Source organism: Chenopodium album, chromosome 1 (assembly GCF_948465745.1).
Source record: "Chenopodium album chromosome 1, dcCheAlbu1.1, whole genome shotgun sequence".
In the NCBI taxonomy this organism is placed as follows: domain Eukaryota; kingdom Viridiplantae; phylum Streptophyta; class Magnoliopsida; order Caryophyllales; family Amaranthaceae; genus Chenopodium; species Chenopodium album.
Window position 1 is genome coordinate 31,632,193 of NC_137834.1, and position 9,760 is coordinate 31,641,952.

Here is a 9,760-nt window from a genome sequence, read left to right on the forward strand (position 1 = left end):
TTCACAAAGTAGTACCCAAAAATGGTGATTTGCTCAATTCTCCATCAAATCATGCAATTTTTGTCTCAAATTTCTCACAAACACACATACATACATATACAAGTAAAATCATGGCAAGAACTTCTACATAAAACCTCAAAATCAAAAATCCCCAAATTGATTTTTAAGGGGTTTTTCATGAAATTACTTCAAATTCAAGACAAAAATCAAAGGAAACTTACATGGATGCTTCTAAAGGGTCAAAAATGAGGAAGATAGCAAGAAATTAGAGCAGAATTGGTGGAAATTTGAGCTCCAAAAGCTCGAAAAACCTCAAAGAACTGCGCGACCGTCGTGACACGGCTAAGTTTTGCCGCGGCTCGGTGGAGAACAGACGTGTCACGGGGAGTAAGTCCCGTGTCACGGGAAGAGAAGACGTTGCCGGAGCCTCGTTGTGCAGCAGCAGCACCGACGAGCAACTACAACGAACAACAGTAGCAACAGCTCGCAGCAGAAGAAAAAAAAAAAAAAGGGGAATGCAAAACCGCCGTGGCACGGTTGCCGTTCCCGTGTCACGGTAAGCTCGGACGGCCGCCGGTTTCTCTTAGACGTGGCGCGGCGTTTGTGTGAAGCAAGAAGATGAAAATGGAGAAGTATAGAGAGAGGAGATGAGAAATGGCGAAATTGTTACCGTTGCAAACCCCGTTCACCGTGCCACGGTTACCGTTGTTGTGTACCGGTACAATTTGACGTGGCGCGTTGATTCACGCGTTGACCAATTCAAACAGCAAAATTAAAAAAAAATGGGGAAAAAGTATTCCCGTGACACGGGATTTTATCCCGTCTGACGGGAGGAGTTCCCGTGTCACGGCAAAGTAGTGACGTGGCACGGTAGCTCTGCACATTGTCAGCGAATATTCCTGACGTTTTTGACCACTTTGAATGATTTTTCGAGCTTATTGGGCGATTATTTTTCACTAGAATTACGCGGAAAATTCTAACAGATATTTAAGGGGGACTAAAATTACCATTTTACCCCTAGCAAACATCAAAGTCTATTTTTGGCATTTTAAGCACTTAATATGGTCGGATAATCGGCTTAAAATTGTGAATCATCTGCGGCCCACGTTCGGGGATAATCGAACCATCATACACTTACAAATTTCAGCAATCGTCGGCTTTCCTCGGGCTTGGAAAGCGTTATAGGTGGATTTTTCTTCAAGTATAGAAAACCGCCAAGTCGGCTTTCCTCAGGCTTGGAAAGCGTTATCGGTGGATTTTTCTTCAAGTTTAGAAAACCGCCAAGTCGGCTTTCCTCAAGCATGGAAAGCGTTATCGGTGGATTTTTTTTTCAAGTATAGAAAACCGCCAAGTAGTCGGCTTTCCTCAAGCATGGGAGGCATTATCGGTAGAATTCTTCAAGAATAGAATGACACCAAATTCATACGTCGACTTTACTCAAGCATGGAAAGTGTCATCCGGTAGGTTTCTTCAGGCTTAGAAAGCTACCAAACTCATCTGTCGACTTTCCTCAAGCATGGAAAGCATTTCAACATACGTCATCCGGTGGATTCCTTCAAGCTTAGGAAGCTGCCAAATTCGTTTGTCACCGATACACTGGTGCCAGATACGTATTCTATCCCTTTATTCTTTTATCTGTGGAACTAACATTTTTCTGCAGGTACCGGCGTATACAAAGTGATTTAGGATCGCAGAACGTCTTAAATCATTCTCCGTCCATATCGGCTACTTTGACTATCGTTTTCGAAACTGACGTTTCTACAAACTCAGTCAAAGTGGGGGCTTCTGTAGACACCTAAAAATGTCTCCCCAAAACCAAACCCGATGATGAACAACCTTTCACCGCCACTATTGGTCGGGTTTAATATTTAATCCCGAGAGTGCTTAAAAAATCGTATTTTATTAAATTCATATTTTTGAACAGTCCATGGATTAGTCTTGATGTTTGGTAAAAGCATAGTTTTAATTTCAGCCCTAACTTTTTTTATTTTATTGTTTTATTATTTATTTTTGGCCCAAACCTTTTATTTAATTATTTTCTTATTTTAGCCCGAATAATAAAAGCCAGAAAAGGCCCGAAATTATCAATCGACACTTTAAAAGCCGAAGGAAATTAGGGTTAAAAATGTATTTAGATGGAAAATGGACAAGAAATTCCCGCGCCACGGCAGACTGCCACCGTGTCACGGGAATCCTTCCCGTCTGACGGTGGGACTTCCCGTGACACGGGAGATCTGCCGTGACACGGGACATTCCGTGTCTTTTCCGCGTAAACCCTTAACGCGTTTTTTTATCCCGTTTTCTGAAAATTTCCCGCGTCACATCAAAAATGTACCGTGTCACGGGAAAGTGTACCGTCTGACGGTGGAGCTTCCCGTGTCACGGTACAGTTTGACCGTGTCACGGGATACTTTTTTAGGGTTTTTATCATTTTAGGGTTCCGTGTGCTCCCTCAGCACATTTTCCCTATAAATACCCCCTCATTTCTGATGTACGGGGCACCGAGTAATTTTATTATTTTATTTTCTCTCTTCTATGCTATTAGCCTAAACACTAGCCTACCCTTTTCACTTCAAAATTCCTTCTTCAAGCTCTCAAAGGAGTCCATATTTTACTCGAGGTTCTGTCCTTAAACCAAGGCGTGAAAGGTAGAATTGTTTGAGGGTTTGGTCCCAAAATCAACTTTATTTTATTTAAATTAATTTAGTTATTGTTTTATTTATTTCCTTGAAGTTACTAACTCGTTTATTATTTTGTAGTTGCAAACAAACAGAATCAAAGTAAGGATCATGCTCCTTTTATTTTTATTATTTTTCTAACGATTTTATGTTGTTGGAATTGTGATTAAATTGGTTTTAATATTAATGTTGTTTTATTATTTTTATTGATCACCATATTGCATGTTTAAAGGGAATATGTAATTGAAAATCACGACTAATAAGATAATTTGGACAACCGGTTTAGGATCCTTTTAATCTTATTATTAATTGAAGTGATCACAAATATTTTAGAATCATGTGTGCATTAATGTTCCACCAATTTAGTTAAATAATAGTTTGGAGCGAATTGAATATTTTGTTTGTATGCCTTTGAGATCACAGGAATGCTTTTCAATATAAGAATCGAGTAGAGGCCAATACGGGCGAATGTGACTCCATGACTCACTTCGTACCATCATCTCCGATCCTCCTTTCGTGGTTCCGAACCATATGGAGTTAGTAATCTCATGGATTATGAATGGGGTGTAACCTTCACGGGTCAATCGTTGTTGCCTATCGTTGTACCTTATCGTGGTTGCCTTTTATGATCCGTGAACGGTTTACAAGTTCCTTAAAAACTTGTTGGTGGCTCCCTACTTTCCTTGTCCCTAATCGTATATGTCAATTCCCACTTCCTATGAGTGCCAAGCATATTCACACATGCTTTTAACGTAGGCGCACCTCGAGCGACGCCTACAAATGTTAACAACAATGTCCCAAAATCACTAAATATCACACTAATAACCAACAAATCCTTAACAAAGAAAATCAAAATCATATGAAACTCACTCAAGCTAATGCATGCTTAATAACTAAAAATTTTGCATAAACAAGTGAAACTAAGTAATAAAATAGCAAAATTTAGAGTTATACCACTTAGTAGAAGCTTTTCACACCAATAAGAACCCCCAAGAACACCACCTTCAATTAAGCTTGCAAAACATGAAAATGGAGGATTTTTGGTTATTTTGGAGAGAGAAAGTGGGTAAATTTGTGAGTAGAGTGAAATTTTTTGATGGATTTGAAGGAAAATCAATGGAATTTGTGAGAAATGGGTGAAATTGGAAGGTTAGGGTTTGAGTTTGTGAGGAGAGAGAAGAGAGCATGAAATAAGGGTTGTGAAATTATGAGGACGAAATGGGGAAGAAAGGGTTAAAACCCGATTTTCCCAGCTCTGCGCGCCCGCACAGAAGTCGCGCACTAGGTCGCGCAGACTCTCTGTCTCGAATCTCCAATTTTGAATTAAGCTGTGTGGGTTCTGACAGTGCTTGCGCGCCCGCACACTTTACACTGCGCGCCCGCACAGATGTCGCGCACATGGTCGCGCAAACCTTCTGTCTCGTACTCCAATTTGCAAATAAAGGTGTGCGGGTTCTAACAGTGCCTGCGCGCCCGCACACTTTACACAGCACGCCCACACAAATGTCGCGCACAGGGTCGCGCAGAGTAAAATTCAATTTCTTTCTCCTCACATCTTCGATATAGAAAATCATTTGCTCCTTCATCATCCAAACACCTATTAACCAAAAGGGGGAAAAATCAAATTCAAATTCAAATTCAAAAAAAAAGAAAGTGAAATCGGAATATTTTAAAAAAATATATAGAAAGGAGTTAGAAACTCGGGTTGCCTCCCGAGAAGCGCTTCTTTATGAGGTCACTAGCTTGACAATGAGAAAAATTCTTGAAGTGGGAGGCTTGGGATCCAAAGGATTAAGCATTATACATTCGATTCTATCAACTTCTTCCTTGCAAAAGTAATACTTTAAACGATGACCATTAACCATAAACTTGTTACCATCCGCATCTAACTCAAAGGAGCCATAAGGAGTAGTCTTTGATATCACAAAAGGACCCGACCACTTTGATTTGAGTTTACCCGGAAACAAACGAAGCCTTGAGTTGAAGAGCAAAACCTTGTCTCCAACCTTAAAGTTCTTGTTTCGAATATGTTGGTCATGCCACTTTTTGGTCTTCTCCTTATATAACCTTAAGCTCTCATAAGCATCATCTCTAAGATCTTCAAGATCATTGAGCTTAAGCAATCTCTTCTCACCGGCCAACGATAAATCCATATTGAGCACTTTGATGGCCCACCAAGCCTTGTATTCTAACTCAACCGGCAAGTGACAAGCCTTTCCATAGACCAACCTATAGGGGGTCGTGCCGATTGGAGTCTTGTACGCCGTCCTAAGAGCCCATAGTGTGTCATCAAGTTTGAGGGACCAATCTTTCCTTGATTTGTTCACCATCCTTTCAAGATGATTTTTGATTTCACGATTCGAGACCTCCACTTGTCCTTGAGTTTGAAGGTGGTAAGGTAATCCAACCTTGTGATGAACAATATACCTCTTGAGAAGAGCTTCAAATTGCTTTTTGGCGAAATGGGAGCCTCCATCACTAATTAGCACCCTCGGAACACCAAACCTAGGAAAAATGTTGTTCTTTAGAAGCTTAAGCACAACCTTGTGATCATTGATAGGTGAGGATATGGCTTCAATCCATTTCATCACATAATCGACCGCTACCAAGATATATAGATTCCCACAAGAAGAAACGAAAGGCCCCATAAAATCCACCCCCGTAACATCGAAGGGTTCAACTTCTAAAAAAATTTGTTGGGGCATTTCCTCCCTCTGGGTAATGCCTCCGCTCCTTTGACATCTATCACATTGCGCAACGAATTGGTGGGCGTCTCTATGCATTGTCGGCCACCACAATAAAGATTGAGAGATTTTTGCCACTGTTTTGTCAACACCACCATGTCCTCCACATGGTAGTGAGTGGCAATGCTCAAGAACTCCTTGAATTTCATGATCTGGAATACACTTCCGATAAAGGCCATCTCCACATTGTTTGAATAGGTATGGGTCATTCTAAAAGTACATTCTCACTTCCTTGAAAAAATTCTTTTTTTGTTGAGAAGAATACTCTGGGGGAACGACTCCATACACAAGATAGTTGGATATATCCGCATACCAAGGGGTAGAAGTTGACACCAAAACCATGAGAGCCTCGAATCCTATCTCATCATTAATCGGTACATCCTCCTTGTTCTCAAAAGGTAGCCTAGACAAATGATCCGCTACATAGTTCTCCGCTCCCTTTTTGTCCCTTATTTCCATGTGAAAGTCTTGGAGAGAGAGAACCCAACGGATCAAGCGAGGCTTTGCTTCTTTCTTGGTCATGAGATACCGCACCGCAATGTGATCCGTGAACACAATAACTTTTGAGCATATAAGATAGGACCAAAACTTATCGAATGCAAACACTACCGCTAACATCTCCTTCTCCGTTGTTGTGTAATTATTTTGAGCCTCATCTAGAGTCCTACTTGCATAGTAGATGACACATGATTTTCCTTGTTTCATTTGACCAAGAACGACACCTACTGCAAAGTCACTAGCATCGCACATTAGCTCAAAAGGCAAGCTCCAATCCGGAGCTTGCACAACGGGAGAAGAAATGAGAGCTTCCTTGAGCTTACGAAACGTCTCAAGGCAAGCCTCATTGAAGCTAAAAACAACCTCTTTTTTGAGTAATTTGGTCAAAGGTTTGGCGATTGAAGAAAAATCTTTGATAAACCTTCGATAAAAACCGGCATGCCCAAGAAAAGCCCGTACCCCCGTGATGGAAGTAGGAGGGGGCAACTTTTCAATCACCGAAACCTTGGCCGGATCAACCTCATTGCCATTTTTTGAAACCTTATGGCCGAGGACAATGCCCTCCTCGACCATAAAATGACACTTTTCCCAATTTAAAACCAAACTCGTCTCTTAACACCTTTTCAAAACTTTTTCAAGGTTAAAAAGACAAGTGTCAAAAGATGAGCCACCGACACTAAAATCATTCATGAAAACTTCAATTTCCTTTTCAAGCATCTCAGAGAAAATGGAAGTCATGCATCTTTGAAAAGTAGAGGGATCATTGCATAATCCGAATGGCATTCTTCGGTATGCAAATGTCCCATATGGACATGTGAATGTAGTTTTCTCTTGATCACTTGGATGGATAGGGATTTAGAAAAATCCGGAATACCTATCAAAGAAACAAAAGAAAGCATGGTTAGAAAGCCTTTCAAGCATTTGGTCCATGAAATGGAGAGGAAAATGATCTTTCTTGGTGTTTTTGTTCAATCTCCTATAATCAATGCACATTCTCCACCCGGTCACCGTCCGGGTGGAGATTTCCTCTCCCTTTTCATCCTTGATTATGGTCATTCCACCCTTCTTTGGAACTACATGAACCGGGCTAACCCATTTGCTAACAGAGATAGCATAGATGATGTCCGCCTCACGTAGTTTCAAAATTTCTTTCTTCACAACCTCTTGAAGGTTGGGGTTCAACCTTCTTTGAGGTTCAATGGAGGTGAAATGATCATCTTCAAGATGAATACGATGCATGCATAAAGAAGGGCTAATACCTTTGATATCATCAATGCTATACCCTATCACCTCCCTATATTTTCTTAAAACATCAAGAAGTTTTTCCAAATTAAGACCATCTAGGGTAGCATTGACAATAATAGGGTATTTTCCCTCCTTATCAAGATAAGCATATTTCAAAGAAGAGGGAAGGGGCTTAAGTTCTACCTTGGGAGGAGGCTTAGAACTCTCCTCCAATTTCTCCTCCTTGGACTCAAGCTCGATCTCAACTTGTTGTTCAACTTCCTCCTTTGAGGATTCCTCCATTGCCATGACAAACTCTTTAGCCTCTTGAGAGTGGAAATCTTCTTTGCATGTAAAAGTTTCTATCATTGGATCTTGAGGCCTCATCACGACCCTCCCCAAGCGATCTAGCTCCTCATTCACAACATCAACTCTATAGCATTTTTCAACCATGGGGATCTTGAGCAACTTAGAAAACTCAAAGACAATCTTTTCATCGGCCACCTTACATGTGATGGTGTTGTTCTTGCCATTAATGACCGCCCCCAAAGTTTTAAGAGCTTCACGTCCCAAAATCAAAGGAGTGTTAACATCTTCCTCCATATCCATCACTACAAAGTCACAAGGCACGTAGATGTGTCCCACTTGAATTGGAACATCCTTAAGCTCTCCACAAGGTAATTTCACAGACCGATTGGCCAATTAAATTGTCTTCCTTGTAGGGATCATCTCTATATTGAGTTTTTGAGCAATGGATAGAGGGATTAAACAAACACTTGCTCCAAGATCGGCTAGGGCGCCCCTAGCTTCCATGTTCCCAATTTTCACAGGCAAAGTGAAACTTCCCGGGTCTTTTTCCTTCTTGGGTATCTTATGTTGGACAAGAGCACTTACTTGATGTGGAAGGGTGATAAGCTCATCATTGAGCTTCCTCTTGTTGGTGAGAATATCTTTAAGGAACTTGGAGTAAGATGGCATTTCTGTCACAACTTCAAGAAAAGGGAGGTTGATATGTAAATTCTTCATGACACTAAGAAATTTTGCAAACTTGTCATTCAACTTCCTCTCTGCAAGCCGACCAGGAAAAGGAACCGGTCCATCAAGATTCCTAGCGTCACTAGGAATTGAAGTTGTCTTCTCATTGTCAAGCTTCTTCTCTTCCGAACCTCCTTCTATCTCATCACAATTTTCTTTCTCACCTCCCTTGTTTTCATTCACACTCTCCTCTCCTCCCTTCTTTTCCTCCCTATCCCCTTCATTTGGCCTTTCATAGGAAGTTCCCGACCTCAATGTGATCGCCTTGCATATATCGGGTTTTGGGTTGTGAGATGGGTTAGGTTATGGTTGTCCGGGTATAGTAGATGGTGAATTGAAAGGAGTTCTCTCGGCCGATTGAGCTAGTTGTGAATCAACCATCTTGTTGTGAGCTCTTATCTCTTGCATTTGTTGCCTAAAAGATTGCATTTGCGCATGCATGTCTTGGAGGAGTTGAGTTTGAGTTAGCTCCGCTTGAGGTGCTTGTTCTTGATGATTACTTTAAGGTGCTTGGGTTTGATCGTTGTATTGGTTGTTCCATGGATAGCTTCCTCTTGGGTTTTGGGGTTGAGATGGAGGTAGATTTTGATATTGAGGGTTGGAATTGTAGGAAGGTTGAGCTTGTTGGTTCCATTGTTGAGGTTGAGGTACAAACCCGGGTGGTGGTTGTCTCCAAGCTACTCCACCGCCGCTTCCTCTAAATCCCTCTTACCTTGTGTTGTATGCCGCTACATGTTCGGAGCTTAAACCTTCACAATAAGATGTATCATGGTTCGTTCCTCCACAATTTTGACAAGAGAAAGAGTTAACTTGAGAAGAGCTTGCTCCACCACTTGAACTTGCATTCACACTCGTGTTCAACTTGGAAAGCCCTTTTGTTAGTTAATCAATTTGATGTTGTAATTGATTAACTTTCTCCAATTCGTAAATACCACCTCTCTTTGGAGCGTTTCTTCTTCGGCTCCCCCAAGAGTAATTCTTTGCTACCTCTTCTAATGTGGTTTCAACTTGATTTTGATTAATTCCCCACCCGCCCCCGCATCCAAATTGGCTCTTGACATGGGCTCCAATCCGTCGTTGAAAAGCCGCATGAGCAACCCTTGATTGTACTCATGGTGGGGACATGCTTGTACCAACTCTTTGAATCTCTCCCATGCTTCACCAAGACTTTCATTGGCATCTTGCTCAAATGATGCAATTTTCCTTCTCATTTCGGCGGTCTTCTCCTCGGAGATAAAGCGCTTCAAGAACGCCTTTACCACCTTCCTCCATGTTGTGAGAGTGTTAGGCTTTACTTGCTTTAGCCATTTCTTTGCTCGTCCGGTGAGAGATTGCCGGAAAAGGTGCATACGAATGTAGTCTTGACTCACTTCATTGGTTTGCATCATTGCGCACCATTCAAGGAATCGGTCCAAATGTTCAATAGGGTCCTAACTTGCACTTCCGGAAAATTGCTCCGATTGGACCATTCGAGTATATTGTGGATGGATTGAGAAGTTGGTTTCCGTGACGGGTAGCAAAATCCCTCCCGTGAGCTCATGATCCTCCGGATTTCTGAACTCACGAAACAAAACATCATTC

The 9,760-nt window shown here is 41.5% G+C and overlaps 1 non-coding gene across 1 annotated transcript; it reads left to right on the top strand.

Moving 5' to 3' along the window:
• Positions 1-9,285: 9,285 nt before the first annotated feature.
• Positions 9,286-9,393, top strand: LOC145564988 (small nucleolar RNA R71). Its single transcript, XR_014094943.1, has one exon. It is a non-coding gene; the product is annotated as a small nucleolar RNA R71 (small nucleolar RNA).
• The last annotated feature ends 367 nt before the right edge of the window (positions 9,394-9,760 follow it).